Source organism: Pleurodeles waltl, chromosome 1_2 (genome assembly GCF_031143425.1).
Source record: "Pleurodeles waltl isolate 20211129_DDA chromosome 1_2, aPleWal1.hap1.20221129, whole genome shotgun sequence".
Taxonomy (NCBI): domain Eukaryota; kingdom Metazoa; phylum Chordata; class Amphibia; order Caudata; family Salamandridae; genus Pleurodeles; species Pleurodeles waltl.
In genome coordinates this window covers 307,947,565-307,963,757 of record NC_090437.1, presented here as the reverse complement: position 1 = coordinate 307,963,757, position 16,193 = coordinate 307,947,565, and the positions used below count along the sequence as shown (strand labels likewise).

The 16,193-nt window shown below is 46.4% G+C and overlaps 1 protein-coding gene across 7 annotated transcripts in view; it reads right to left on the bottom strand.

The window, feature by feature from the left end:
- Positions 1 to 16,193, bottom strand: part of PALM2AKAP2 (PALM2 and AKAP2 fusion) — a 735,219-nt gene that overhangs the window by 52,086 nt on the left and 666,940 nt on the right. Inside the window, exon 1 of one of the 7 annotated variants that reach the window (XM_069238566.1) lies at positions 14,621 to 15,200. The exons of the other annotated variants lie outside the window; for them this stretch is intronic. The gene's annotated coding sequence lies outside the window, so the exon portion shown is untranslated. Of the gene's footprint in view, positions 1 to 14,620; positions 15,201 to 16,193 lie in introns of those variants that run through there. 7 annotated transcript variants of the gene reach the window in all.

The following is a 16,193-nucleotide window of genomic DNA, read 5'->3' as shown; positions in this document are numbered from 1 at the left end:
CTTTAAGAATCCGCTCTCTGTTCGCTTGTCAGGCTATTCACAGCGTCTGTTTAACTATGAAGGTACTAAAACTTTTTTAATTGGTTAATCATTTTGCGAAAAATGTGCATGACTTGCATGTGCTATAAACAATAGAAATTGAACGAACAATGGAAAGATGGAATGAGTGTGCTACACTTTCGAGAATACATCCTAATTTTGTCTGCAATCGATCAAATCAATGCGGATAGACTGGAAAAGGAAGTTCAAAATCGTCAGTGTTGTAATTTATCCTACTTATCCAGCCGCAACTCTGTTGTCAGCTAGGCTCATGGAACCATTCCATGCAGCCATGGGCAGGTCACACCTCTTCAAATGGACAAAACATCTATGACGCAATTCGTCTTATCCTAGGAACAGGTCCTTCACAGGGACGCCATGCACAAGAGTCTGGAGTAGGGCAGTGCCCACCCCTTAGTGGGGCCCATCTTATTCCAAGGTCCACTATGCATAACAGTGAGCCGGCCAGCCTAAGTGAAACTGCAGCAACCCCTGCTTCACTCAAAGTCAGCAGCTACCCCTCACCTTCTCTTTGAGTCAAGCCACTGATTTTGTTGTCACAAAAAAGCTACCACAACCAACGCTAGATGGCAAACTCAAGGCTCTCCTCATTCGTGACTCACACTGGACAAACCCAAAACCATATCTGGCGCCGCAGATACAACACAAGTTGCAGCAAGGTTTACAAATACAAGAAAAAAGGCCATTGGAATTATGCAGCAGGGGAGTACCGAATTATATGGCAGGGGAGCACCAAATTATGCGGCCGGGATTACTATATTATGCGACTAGAAAAGGCACATTTTACGGCATAATGCAGCACATTTTTTGATAGTATTACTTCATTTTAATATTTTTACGGATGGTAATACAGTATGGACCAACATTTTGCTCTATTAGTATCGGTTTAACAACAAAATACAGAAATAAGCAACTGAAAGATGACCTCAACCTTTGCAGAGGACCTTCCACTGCGTGCGAACACGTTGCAAGGTTGTTGGTAACTTTTGATCCATTTGAGCTGGAAACAATATTTTTATTAATATGTGCAGAATATGCATCAAATGATGGATTATAGACAAGTATGACAAATTCATAATTATGCAGAAAAAAACAAGCTGCAGAACCAAACAAGTCTGGTGGCTTTGCCTGTAATAGAGAAGTAAACTGCAAGGAAGCCAGCTAATATGGCAATTTTCAAATGCGTCAACCTAGCACACAACCGTGTCATGAGTAAAGTTTGTTAAAATGTAAAATAAAAAAAGTTGTAGTGCTCTCTCCACAACATCAAATTATAAAATAATAATGTAAATGCTTCAGGATTACAAATTTTATTCACTGTTGATCACAATCTAACAGGAGAAAATCCGTATAAAAGGGTTGAAGAACCAATGCAGCGAGTAGTCCCAGAGGATAACCGGCCACGATAACAGCACCAACATGGAAAGCCTCATCCTAAAGCGCGCAGGGCAACAATGGTGGGATTGAGCAAGTCCACTGAGCAGAGTCAGACAGTGTGTGAGCTACTCAACTTCCCTCTACATAATCCATTTAGCTCAATTCCACTAAGGTCTCCCAGGCATCAAAGGCATGCGGTGACCTCCTGCCTTGCAAATTGAATTTACTCAGGCTGGAGAGAGGAGGCACGTGCTGATGGACTGGCTCGAGATCACCCAAGCCAGGCTCTCATGGCCCGAAGACCTGCTGGGACCTGGTGAAGACCCACAGGACAAAGCAACTGTTGAGGCTCAGCTTCAGGGCCTTACTGCACTTGCTTAGTCACACACATGGACCTTGACAGAATAGACCCTTCCCTTCATAAGGGCAGGGTGCATACATATATGGATACCGAGAAACCTGCCCCTACAACCCGATGGAAGCAGAAGTTTTAGAGATAGCGGTCTGTAAAAAGTGGACTACTCTAATTCAATTATGAGTGGGCAAGAGGAAACACTCTGCACATTCAGAACCAATTAGATCCCTGCTGGGCAATAAATGTCAGCATTACACCAATGAATTCACAGGGAGATTTGTCCTGGAGTTAAGTGATGAGCAGTAGAACCAGAAGATTTGTATTTGTTGGAAAGTACCATCTTCCTTGGCATGTTACCCCCATTTTTAACTGTCTCACTGGGATCCTGCTGGTCAGGACCCCAGTGCTCATAGTTTATGGCCTAATGTGTGTGTCTGTAGTGCTTAACTGTGTCACTGAGGCTCTGCTAATCAGAACCCCAGTGCATATGCTCTCTCTGCTTTTAAATTTGTCACTGTAGGCTGGTGACTTCAATTACCAATTTCAATTGGCACACTGGATCCCCCTTATAAGTCCCTAGTATACGATACCTAGGTACCCAGGGCACTGGGGTTCCAGGAGATCCATATGGGCTGCAGCATTTCTTTTGCCACCCATAGGGAGCTCAGACAAACCCTTGCTCAGGCCTGCCATTGCAGCCTGCATGAAATAGTGCACACGTTATTTCACAGCCATTTTCACTGCAGTTAAGTAACTTATAAGTCACCTATATATCTAACCTTCACTTGCTGAAGGTTAGGTGCAAAGTTACTAAGTGTGAGGGCACCCTTGCACTAGCAAAGGTGCCCCCACATAGTTCAGGGCCATTTCCCCGGACTTTGAGAGTGCGGGGACACCATTACATGCGCGCACTACATCTAGGTCAATACCTATATGTAGCTTCATAATGGTAACTCAGAATATGGCCATGTAACATGTTTCAGATCATGGAATTGTCCCCCACCCCCATTCCAAATCTAGTATTGGGGGGCCAATTCCATGCATCCTGGGGGCTCCACCATGGACCCCCATTACAGCCAAACCAGCTCTCTGAGGCTTGCACTCCAGCTACAGCTGCTGCTACCTCACAGACAGGGTTCTGCCCTCCTGGGGTCTGGGCAGCCCAGTCCCAGGAAGGCAGAACAAAGCATTTCCTCTGAGAGCAGGGTGTTGCACCCTGTCCCTTTGGGAGTAGGTGTTACAGGCTCGGGAGGGGTAGCCTCCCCCAGCCTCTGGAAATGCTTTAAAGGGCACAGATGGTGCCCTCCTTTCATAAGCCAGTCTACACCGGTTCAGGGGCCCTTTGTCCCCTGCTCTGGTGTGAAACTGGACAAAGGAAAGGGGAGTGACCACTCCCCTGTCCATCACCATGGTTGGTGCCCAGAGCTCCTCCAGTGTGTCCCAGATTTCAGCCATCTTGCTTTGCAAGGAGTGAGGGCACTTTGGAGGCCTCTGAGTGGCCAGTGCCAGCAGGTGACGTCTGAGACTCCTCCTGATAGGTCCATACCTGATAAGGAAGCCAGTCCCCCTCTCAGGGCTATTTAGGATCTCTCCTGTGGGTTCTCTTCAGATTCTGCTTGCAAGTTTCCTTCAGGAATCCTCTGCAACAACTTCAGCTTTCTCTGACCTTGGATCAACCGCAGCCTGCTCCAAGAAATGCTGTAAATGCAACAACGTATCCACCAGAGATACTTTTCTTCAGCAACCTCAGCTCCAAGTCAGCAACTGCAACAGTTTCCATGGTGTGCACGCTCTGAGGACTCCCTGTCTTCATCCTGCACCAGAAGGACCAAAGAAATCTCCCGTGGGGTGACGGAGTGACTCCCCTGCTCCAGCCGGTACTTTCCAAGACGACGACCGGTACCCTTGGACTCCTCTCACAGCGACCAGCGGGCTCCTAAGGACACAGAGGGTGGACATCTTCGACAGACTGTCCTGAGGTCCTGCTGATGCAATTTGGAGGACGTAAGACCTTGCCTTCCCAGAGAGTGACAGTACCTCTGTGTACTGCGTCTTCTTCACCTCCTGAAGCCTCTGTGCAATATTTGCAAAGTTCCTTCATGCACAGCCTGGCCCAGGTCCCCAGCACTCCATCCTGCGAAGCTCAACTCACTGAGTTGTACTCTAGAGGTGTGGGACCTTCCTTTGTTGTGCTGCATCAACCGCGTTTTACACCTCCTTTGTCCCCATGTCCTGGGACCTCCGGAGGTGCTGACTGGCATCCTGAGGGCTCTCTAAAGTGCAGAGAGCCCCATCTTCCTCCTCACACAGAGTTGAGGCCCGCAGGTCCCTCCTGGGTCCATCCAGTGCCATTTTGATGCAAAGCTCACTTTTGTCGTAGAAAAGTCTTGTTGGAGACTTCCAACACAAAATCACGTCTGCAACGATCTTCACGTCGTGGGACATCCCTTGCATCGTGAAGGAACCCGTTGGCATCTTCCTAGGGTGCATTTCTGCAGACTAACCACGGACTCTACTTTTGCACACTCTTCTGGGTTGGCAGGTGCTCCTGTCCTTCCTGGAACTTCTTTCAACTTCTGGATTTGGTCCCCTTCCTTTGCAGGTCTTCAGGTCCAGGAATCCAACAGTTGTTCTTTGCAGACTTGGTTGGCTGCTGCAAAATCCCAATCACGAGGTGTAGTGTGACCTAAGGAAACTTGCAGTACTTTACTCCTGCTTTTCTGGGCTCTGGGGTGGGGTAATTTACTTACCGTTACTGTATTCTTACTCTCCCAGCGCTTCTGCACACACTACACTCTAGGGGGGGGGGGGGGGGGGGGGGGAATTCGTGATTTGCATTCCACTTTCTTAGTATATGGTTTGTGTTGCCCCTAGACCTATTTTCTCCCATTGCAATCTATAGCATTTCTTATTGTTTGCATTGTTCTATGACTATTTACTTGTCTAACTTTGGTGTTTAGTGTATATATATATATATATATATATATTGTATAATACTTTCCTCCAGACTGAGCATTGTCTAAGATATTTTTGGTACTGTGTCACCCAAATAAAATACCTTTATTTTTGGTAACACAGAGTATTGTCTTTACTTGTGTATAAGTGCTGTGTAACTAAGTGGTATTGCATGAGCTCAGCATGGCTCCTAGTTCACCTAAAGCTGCTCTGCTTTAGCTACCTCTATCAGCCTAAGCTGCTAGAACACTACATTTCACTAATTAGGGATAACTAGACCTGGTATAAGGTGTAATTACCCAAGGTACCCACTACAAACCAAGCCAGCCTCCTACAGTATTAAAACATGAACTTACATTTAGCTGAATTGTATGACTATGGTCAAGTCACACTCTCCGTCGCTGATAGTCAACCACTCTGCAAACTTGGGAACACATGGTAAAAGCCTAGCCCTGAGCAGATGAATTGCCTTTAAAGTACGAATAGGGCCGGCTTTAGGGCAGTGAGACTGGTGCGGGCGTCCTGGGCGCTGACCTGGTGGTTGGGCGCGGACTTCCGAGGGGGTATTGTGTTGAGCAATACCTTACAATATAAAGGCACCTGCTGCAAAGTTTCTTGTGCGTCCAGCTTTCAGACAGCAATAGAAATTTCAAGATAACTCTTGATATTATGTTCCTGCTAGACAGACAGATAGGATATATGTTGAGTGGCAATTTTGAGTCACCATAAAGTAGCACAGAGAATTAATATGCAAGAGGTAATATGCCTGCTGCAAAGAACAAATCTGTATTTCTGGTGGATAGCTGAGATGATTAGTAAAACCAGTCTTTACTAGCGCTTTAAAACAAAGGAAATGTATGAGAGAGAGGGGCTATGGAGAAATGAGGGGGGCTATTGTCGGGTGTTGGTGAGGGATTTTCAAGGTGGAGGTCATTTGCATTTTGGGAGTGGGGATTGTTACACCAGGTGCCACCAGTCCTAAAGCCGGCCCAGAATACAAAACACAATCATACACAATGTTAACAGGCCACTTCTGGCAATGAGTACTGGGGACTGTAAAAGGGACCAGACAAACAATGGCAAGGTGCTATACCAAAGTACATGACCAAAGATGAATATTCAACAGATAAAAACAAAACAAATTTAAATTCATATAAAACGTCAACTTGTCATCTCCGGTGCTCTATACGACAACGACCCTCCCCCAAGATGTCCCTTACCACGGTAATTATAGGATTAAGCCAGAACTGCTTATGTGAGTAAACTAAAGGTCAATGATTATATTAATATCACATCAAATACAGGCTAGTAGACAGATTTCAAAATTTCACTGGAACTGGCATTCTTTGAGCAGGAGAGTAAGACACACCATGTACAAACCCAGAACTGACCATCCGAGGAAGAACAAAGGAGACAAAAAAACAGTTGAGTTCATAGCAGTGAAGAAAGAACGTCTTCACAGGGCACACTACAATTGACAACACCACTTAAAGCACCGTGCTAGGTTCCATGAAACTAAGCGTAGGTCACAGGGTCAGCTCCTCCATTAGGACGGAGGAGCATCTCCCCCGCCAGCAGCAGCTGCAAACCTTTTACCGAAAAACGATAATAAACTATGTTTATTATTGTTTTCTGGTAAAAGGGGCAGAGCCACAGGCTGTGACGTGCACTGAGTGGGGGTGCCCAGCACTCCCCTCTCAGTGCGCATGTATGTTTGGCCAGCGGTCTTGGGCTGGCCAAACACATATGCAGTAGGACCTCTCCAGCCCAGCAACACAGTTGCCGGGCTGGAGTGAGCCTGCACAGGCTCCCAGTATGCCTGGGAGCCTGTGCCTGCTGACAGAGAAGAGGAGAGGAGCAGCGTGGTCGCAGTGGCACAGGTACGTTTGTTGTTTTTTTATATCACCCACCACTTATCGCTTTTCAGTACTGCGATCCGCTCCTGGTAGGTCAGGTTCATCGTACTACAGAGGGCGGGTAAAACAGGTAATAGAAGTAGCTGTCAATAGTAGGGATTGAATTACAGTAGCTTTTGAGGACAGGGTGCTCTGCAGTGATATCAAAGAGCTGGTGTGAGGCTTTTGAGATGTGTGGAAGAGCAGAAGATGGAAGTGAGAGCAGTTCCAGTGGGTAGTCCCGGTGTTTACAGGAATGCTATCAGAATAAAAGGAGAGGGGCTAAAATGCTGTCAGTAAGGATAGATATATATATATACACATATATATATATACATACATACATACTTGTGAGTGCATAACATGGTCATTAGGAAGCAAAGTGGTCCTTGTGTGAGCGAAAGGAGCACAGTGAGCCGACTCAAGTGTGGGGAAAGATTCCACATGAACCACGTTTATGTGCATAGAGAAAGGAACCCACTGACCAGGACCTGCTGCCTCTGGGCAACAGAGGAGCCATGAGCAGCCTCTCATTTTGAACAGGAGATTGCATGATATCCTGCCTTTCGCACATATACCACTACCTGTCTGCCAAAGTAACAGTGGCTGAAGCTACTCTTCTCCGCCAGACTGAAAAAATGTAATACAAATTTTACAGGAGAAAGTTTGTTTCGCGCTTAGGAAGCCTGGAAAAAGAAACATTGATCAGGATAAGCAATTAAAGGAACACTAGGTGCTCCGCTGAAATGTCACCCCGTTATGAATTACAAAGTGGAATCGGGTATTCAGTTATAGTAGTAATGGAGGTGCAGACGGTGGTCTATGGAGGCATTACTAAGACGCAGAGGAGAGATGGGAAAATGGGTTGCATCCAAGAACCTCCTTCGTTGAACTGTCAGGTTCATGCCTTAAAATGTGCCAAACAGAGGAATAGCATGGGCGCCAGTACCCCTAATTCGAGAAAGGCATATTGACCCTTTCAGATCACTTAGGGAGTAAAAGAATGCCATTCTCTGGGTTCTGTGTGGCCTTTAACTCCACTGTACCTGCTGCACTAAGGAATACACCTGTGGTGCCAGGGAGTTTAAGTCACATTCAAGTGCGGCTTAAGGGGTGACCCCTCCATCAAGCACCCTGCCGAGGGGCTCCAAATTCCCACATAAGGATGCACAGCATCACCGTGTCTGTCTGTGGGTGGGTGGAGGATGACTCTCTGCGCCACGTGCTTGATGCTAAGAACTACAACTGAGCCACACTGAATGGAATGCACTAGGCTTCAGTAAGGTGCACGTTTGTGTTTATACATGCTCTATGGAAACGTTCCACGTGCTTAACTAGTAGCCAAACCACGAGTGAATGAATAAAAATGTAATTTAAACCAAAAAAAAAAAAAGTGAATAAATTAAGGAGGTGCTGGTCTATCAAAGAAAACCGAAGTGGCCCAATAACGGATTGAAGGTGGTTTGGTTAGAGCAGGTGGAGGTTGAGTGGCCTGCAGAAAACTAGGTAGTCTGCTGTGGTGTAAATGCAAGGCATGTTTATAAAATGGCGCCCGCCTTGAAGTAGACAGTGTGTTCTGGTAGGCTGAAGTATATAAGTGACTTGCGAAAACTAATGACCAGAAATGAAGAGGTAACACAAAACAGTTACAAGAAGGAGCTTTTCAGCACCCACCCCACTCATTCAATCCTTTAATGCAACACTTAAAACGATGGCTACAGTCGTCAAGCTCTGACTTGCTGGACTTGGAGTGGGACTCTAAGAGCACCACCGGTTGGCAGCTAATTATTCCTAAACAAGCAATGGAAATCCTCAGTCTCTGCTTTGCTCTGGGTTGCAGCTTATGGCCTCTGGTGAGGTTAGGTATTTTTTACTAGGCCTACTTGCTGCCATTTTGGGGGATCTTGTGATGCGTCCATGGCACTACCAAAGAGAATGCAACATATTCTGTATTCATAATGATCCATACTTTGCAAGCGGTCCTTTATTCTTAGAACCCTCGAGCTTCCCCACAGAAGTGCATACTCCTCTTCAGATCAACCTAAATGCCAGCAGCAACCTACTGTCTTTGCCTGAACCACATCCCTAATATTGCCAACTCTGGCTCCGATACCTGCCTCCACCGTAGCACCTGTGGCAGGACAGCAAACCCTCCCCAGAATTCTGCACTGCCCTGCATCACCACAACCTGTGCATGACGTCTCCTCTGGTAACGGTCACATAATTTAAGGTTTGCCCACCCCATTTTTCACAATCCTGGTCTGGTAAAGCTTTTTCTATGCAACATCTTCAAATGGAAATATCTTGTGTTGACTGGTTTTGTGATCTTGCAAGGAAACTTTAGTGCCTTTACCCAATATGCCTCCTCTAACGGACTAAATAATTCTCTCATCTCACACTGATCTTCCGGGAGTTATATGATGTGCTCATTGCAAGTGTTCTGTATATCCAGATATAAAGAGTGTCTCCCTACTTACGCCTTTAGTTGGGATAACACCTGAACAACCCCCCTCCCCCTTCAAAAACCCACTATCCGGTGTGAAGACAAAGAATGACATGTGATAATGGGTGAAAACGGAGGGCTGGCTGAAGGTGTTTTACATGACATCTCTTGGTGCTCGGAGCCATACTCCATACCGCATAACAAGTGTTGGCACAAGTCCAATAGAAAAACGTGCTTGGAAGAGGCGTTTCTATTGGTACGGGAGCACTCACAGTGAAAAAGTGACAAGGTCAGTCAAGATAAACCTATAACACCCATGGGACAACATGATAACAACGAAGTGATTTGCACACTGCTCACGAAAAAGCTGTACAACCTGTTACTGCAGTAAAAGCATCACTGTCTCCAACATGCAGAAATACCAAGAACGTTTCTGAGCTGTGGACAGGCCTTGCACTTTATCACTAGAACCGGACTGCTTTGCATCACATAAAGCATAACAAAACAGTGTATGGGACTGGGCTGTAAATAATGCATAAGTGGGATTTGTTGTTGCCCTGTAAAGTCCTGGGCCTTGTTTAATTGTTACAGGCATGTTCGGACATCAGAATGGACCTGTAATAACAAAATGACATCGCTACTTGCAAGTTATAACTTATTACAAGATAGTACTGAAGATGCTGTGCCACCTCCCCCTCACAACCCTCTTTGGTGACTGCTCTCCACGACTTAAGTTGTGAATGATGGGAGCCCTATCAGTTTACCAAGGCAGCAATGTCACCCCCACCCCCCAGTGCATGAAGACTGACCACTGCTTGCCCTGCCTCCGCTTCCTTTTAGCAGGCTGCACAACAACCACAGAAGCTGGGCTATCTTCACCTTTTCTTTCCATGAAATAAGCACCTCTCTTCATACAAATCGCCTGAACAACAGGGGCGCCTTTCTGGCCTGGCTCACAGCATTCGCACATAAACGCATAAGGGTTCAATAAGCGGTATTGTAACGCCATAAGATTTCACCTATGCTAGCTTTATTGGCTTTGTCAATGTTTTTTTTCTTTTGAAGACATGTTACAAAGCAGCATGGGCTGTTGTGCACCATGTCTTGGAGTAAAGGGAAACAAGGTCTCATATTTGCTCGAGTTAGAGCTGGCAGCGTTGTAAATGTATAACTGGACTTTTCTTGACACAAATTGGTCAACCCTGGCGCATTATTTTGTTCTCTCAGCTACATAATTCCAGTGACCCTGCATGTAACTAAAGCTCTTCCATTTACCTTCTTCCTCTATCTGCAGCAAAACATGAAAATATTGTCATTTAGCATTCTAATTTAAATCTGCCATGCTAATTAGAATACCACTTTCACCGCCCCATCGGAGTTTGTACCTAACATATTGCTCAAGAGGGCAAATTAAGTTGTGTAACTTGCAACATAAGATAACATGTATGCTACTTAAAACATTTTTCTCTTACAAACTTTAAAACGCTGACATAGACAAATAGCTTATTGTCGCGATTTTTACTTTAAGGGTATTTGTGACGGGCATGCAATCTTAAACATGTGAGCTTTAAGCTGGTCTTGTAGCAGAGGCATCCTATACACATACGTTCTTCAAGTGTCAAGCTTAAGCGACAAGAATCGCTTACGCAGAACTTCGCCATTAGAGACACCAGGATTGCTTTCCTTTCAGTGACAAGTGAAACAAGTCAAAAGCAGACAGTTCCCATGCCACCGCACCCTAAAACTACTGGAGACGTGGCAGGGCGAAGCAGCACAGGAGACTGCCACTCAGCCACACTCGAAAACGTAACAAAATGCAATGATTTAAATTTAAAAAGGCAGACACATTGACAAAGTTGTGCTTTGCAAGAAGAGTGCCAAGCAGCAATTGTCCAGCTTCCAATAAAGCCCCACTGCAGCGCCTGATGTCTGTCTTTGTGCGTGACGTCAAGGCTCACCTCACTGCCCTCAAGGTTCTCTATGGCCATCTTCTGCCAAGGTTCTGCAAGCTAAGCAAGCTGCACCTTCTAAACCAAACAGGATGAACAAAATCCCTGGGTGTATAGCAACTAGCAGGCACAGCTTTTCTTCCTCCGACTCTTCAAGAGACCGGCCAAGACCCTCCTGAGTGAGACACTCTTGCGAAGAAATAAAGAACAGGGAAAACAAGATAAACAATGGAGGGGAGAGAGGAATTTACAACACGAACTGCACTTTGAAGGGAGGAAGGGGCTAGAAGCAACACAGACCTCGGGTGAACGAAAAGCAGGGCAGCGGTTGGAGATATGGAGCAGAACACCCACAGAAGTAGATTACAACATGTCGCGAGACAGCGCATGTGCGCTGCCTAGGCTTGACCAAAAAAGAACTATGACACGGACAGCATTGACCTTGCAGTGCTTTTTTGTCTTTAAGCCATGTGGCATAGCAGCCTGCACAAAGGTAAAAATAAGTGCGCTAGCACTAACCCATATGGCCGATTGTGCAATAATCCATGTAACAAGGTCAGTCTCCAGGGCAGGAACAAAAGAGCCATATGGCGGGACAAACGCTAAGCAGTTACCAATGAAAACAAAGGAATTTTGAAAGGCAGGCCAAGGAACGATGAAAGTGATGGGTGTGTGATAGGCATGGTGAAAGCCCACAGAAGTAGATTACAACATGTCGCGAGACAGCGCATGTGCGCTGCCTAGGCCTGACCAAAAAAGAACTATGACACGGACAGCATTGACCTTGCAGTGCTTTTTTGTCTTTAAGCCATGTGGCATAGCAGCCTGCACTGCGGTGCAATATATATAAAACAAAACATGGGGCCAAGCGACATGAGGGAAGTGCGGAGGAGGGAGCAGCAACTAAAACAGACCGTGGGAGGAGTATGGGGGCTTCAAGCAACAGCAGGGAGGTGCAGGGAGGCATCAGTAACAAAATGGACAGTGGAAGTAGGGAAAGCAATGGGAGGTTGAGGCAAGAAACTTGAGCAGGTGCAGAGGAGGAGGAAGCAACACAACGAACAGTGGGGGTAAGCAACATGAGGGAGGGGTGAGGGTAAGAGTTTGGGGCAAACGCCCAGATAGTGAGACGGAGGATGAATGGATTGCAGGAATATCTATTATCAGAGTGCATGTTATTAAAACAATATATATATATATATAGATCTGCAGGAGCAGATACTGACTGAAGAGAGGAAGATGCACTTGGTCCATGCTCTCAGAGAGGGACAAACACTGGAAGCACCTGGAGGAAGGAGGAGGCGCTGACCAATAAGCAAGGAAACAAGAGTAATGTTGTTGGCAACCCGTGGTAAGTAATGGGCAGGATCTAAGCTTGTGTTAAGATTTTTTTGTTGACAAAGGATTCCACCAACAGCCCATGTGCTGTTGTCGCCTGCGAAACCTAAAAAGTATACTGAGAGTTCCTACTTGATTTCTTCACCTCATCTTCTCAGTCAAATTGGACTGGTTTGAGGGCAGTACCACATTGTGGAGGATGCACTCACGTCATGTTTACGTAGTGCATATGGTCCTTGATATTTCATTACATTCTGGGACTTGCATTCCTTGTTATGTAAAATAGAAAAATTACAAGTCCGATACATAAAAAAAGGAGGACTGAATAAGCTTCTCAATAATGATAGGGAACACCTGGACAGCTCTTCCGAGAGATGGGGAAAGCCACCTATGTGGGATAAAATACTCCTGCATGCATATTTAAATGATATTTACCTGTGGCCTCTTAAGTAAGTGGTCACAGAACATTTCTGGGACTTGCAATATCATTATTATGTACAAAACAGGGGAGGGGTGCATACATATTGTACACATTACCTTCCAATAGTTGGCAGCTTGGATGTCTGTGGTGGGTATTTGTATGTAATCAGATCACCATAAAGGACGAAATCTTCACTTTGACACCTCTGAGGATAACTAAACTAGCACGAGTTAAAATAGCATTGCTGACAAAATGTTTAACAAAGCACTTTTATCATATTTCTTGGCACTCTAAACACAATGTGTTACTACTATCTACCACAATCACACTTACTTTTTCGGCTCTGAAAGCCTGAATCTGCCGGGTATGGCATCAACCCTGTAACATGTAGTCTTCACACAAATGTAAACAGTGAGTATAACTTAACCTAACAAAGATAGTTCGCCGATTAGAACGGTTTGGTAGATTTGCTATCAAATAAATTTCAAAGTTAAACCACGTTTCTAGCCCCGGGCTTTCACTAAACAGTGCATTCTGGAAGATGTAGTTGAAATCTCACCTTGATCGGCCTTAAGAAAAGTAAGATTCATGGTGACACAGAGGCTCAAGGCGACTGAGAAGTAGATGCTTCGTCACCGTAAATAAAAATAAGGAAAACAATCTAAAGGATAGCATTTCACCAGAGATAGACAAAAGCAATGGCATTGTTACTTACGAGAGGTCAGGTGTGCGCTCTTCGGCACTTCCGCCCAGCCCCCGCCACTCACTCTTCGACTGGATTAGTAAGGGTTAATAGGGAGAGGAAGAGGGCACATTTAGTTCAGATGCGCAGCAAGTGCCATCTGGCCTAAAACACGCACGCTAATTTCTGCCATAATACCCACGCGTTTCACTGTTTTTGCAGCGCCTATATGTCGGTGAATTGCAGCTTCAATGCCCATCGTCTTCTAATGCACCTGGAAGTTTACGTGAGGCTGATGGAAGCGCAGATGAATGCATTCTAGGGCAAATAACGTGGAACGAACATAGAGTAAGGTACGTGCCCAGCAGTACGGCCACAGACCCAGACACAGGTGAAGTCAATGGAGGAAGCCTCGGCAGAACCAAGGACTACAAGCCGGAAGCCTGGAAACACAGGGCGTACAGTCCACACCGCTGCGCCGCAGGCTTTGAGAAGAGAAGGGTGAGAAAAACCGAAACAATTTCACAGAAAAAAAAAACAAAATTTCAAATTAAAAAGTTTAATGTTTCCGCCTCGCATGAGGCACGTTGATTGGGTACAAACCCATATTGACTTGAGTTTTGTGTGTGAGCGTAGCAGGAGCGCTTATACGCCGTGGAACCTCATGGCGCTAGAATACCACAATAGTAGTAGACACTGGCACTCCGGCCAGTTCTGAACGCAACCTCGCCGTGAACTCGGTGTGAGAAATCGCAACACTACGGCGCACGGTCTTTTTGCAACAAAACACATTTTAACGTGCCTAAGGGCTCATCTTCATTGCTCGACTGAACCTCATCTCCTCGGCGTCAGCAGACAGCGGCACAACATATAATGGGGGTTCCCTTCCTACTCCCCTCCATGCTAAACCTCAGGGTCAGCGTCACGTGTACAGTGAGCATCATTAATCAATTTACTCCTGTGTAATGTCGACTGTACCACTCACGACCACCTACCATCCAGGCTCCCAAGTACTTGTGATGGAGCCACCGTACAGCAGTTGGTTCCGAATGGTCACAGAATACATGACAGAAAAACACACACAGCACATGGTCTGTCAGTTATATATCTCCGCCTATGAAACAGATTGGCACAATAAAGTTTACCTTATATGTGCCCTCCTTTCCCGGTGACTAGTCCAGCAGCAACTTATGTCCATTCGCCACAAAGCCACCTCTCTCCAGCTTCCCTCAAATCAAAAATCCCCTCCCTGCCTCCTTCACGGCGGCATGACGTCATGGAGGGAGGAGGCGGCCCCGGCCTTAGAGCAGTCCATACAAAGAGACCCTTTTAACTACAAAAAGAGGATACATATATGATGTCGTTTAGAGAGAAGAACGAAGGAAGCGGTTGAGTTTTTTCGCAATTTTTTTCCTCGGAATGTGGGCGTCGGGGAAATCTCCCATAAAAGGGAATTCGCTGAACTTCTGGGAGATTCGGTGGGAATGACCGCACATGCCCCGGCATCGGACAGAGCTGCGCTGCAACGCCCGATGGTGGCGCTAGAGGGCGGCAGAGCGATAGCTACGAGGCAGGACCTTGGTGGGACAAGCCGTCCGGTCCCACAGACTCTCAGTCCGAAGCCCGCTCCATCTCCCCTCCGGGCAGCCTGGAATGCAGTCTGCGGCCGGCGGCTCTTTGCAGACGGATGCAGCACCCACCCCAGAGGGAGGTGGCAAAATATGCAGCAGGCGAGGGGGCGGCGCAAGAAAAACAGGCCGACAAGAAGAAAGAATTCCAAAGGAAATTCCAAAGCTGTTAGTTTATTAATTTCCCAGCACTGCATTAGTATTGGGGGGGGGGGGGGGGGGGGGGGAAAGAGTGTCAGTGCTGCAGTAAATGAAGAAACCTGCAAAAAGTGGTGTCCAAAAACTGAGGCCAGGCGTCAACCGAGGCTTCTGCTATAGCATCCCTAGCTCGCCCGCTTCTTTTTCAGGCAGGGTCGTGGCATCTGTGCAGCAGGTGCAGAGGCAACAGGGCCAAATGACCTGAGGGGCCTCGGCTATTCCCGTATCTTAAAATTCAAACAGTAGCCAGTTCCTTTCTTGTACTACATGACAATGGAGTCGTAGGAAACGGAACCCGAGCGACTCGAAAAGCGCACTCCTGCAGTTCGAATTGTGATCGAATCGGAATATCCTGTTTGTAGTGTCCTGTTGGACACGTTCTAGTGTTTTGCCAGCCGCTCTGCTGAGGGCTGGCCTCCCACATGCACCCCACACCCACCCAACACAGGCGTTACCGGTCAGGTGACCCTGGCAATAAAAAGGGCTGGGCGCACGATCCCCGGGCCAGTTCCACCTACCAAGAAACTGTGTCGTGTTGTATCTCTTTTAGTAGCATGGGGGCCTAGGGCCCAAACACTACACTGTTCTTATTTTTGTGGTTAAGAGGATTCCGTGCTTTTTGCAACCATTTCACACTCTTCTCTTCGCATTTATAGTGCTTGTTTTTATGTTGCTCTATTTAATGATCATTGAATCTAAGTTCCTCAAGTGCTAGTTAGGAGGCATCCAAACTTTAGTATAGTTGAACTGTCTGCCTTCCAGCACCGTCCCCTTCTTAGCTGTCAGGTGGGCTGTGTCCCATGTGGCACCCTCAACCAGTCCTGGTACTCGTTAAACATGGTGAGGGTACTTGGAGATAAAAAAAAAAAAAAAGAAATGGCATGCCAAGTGT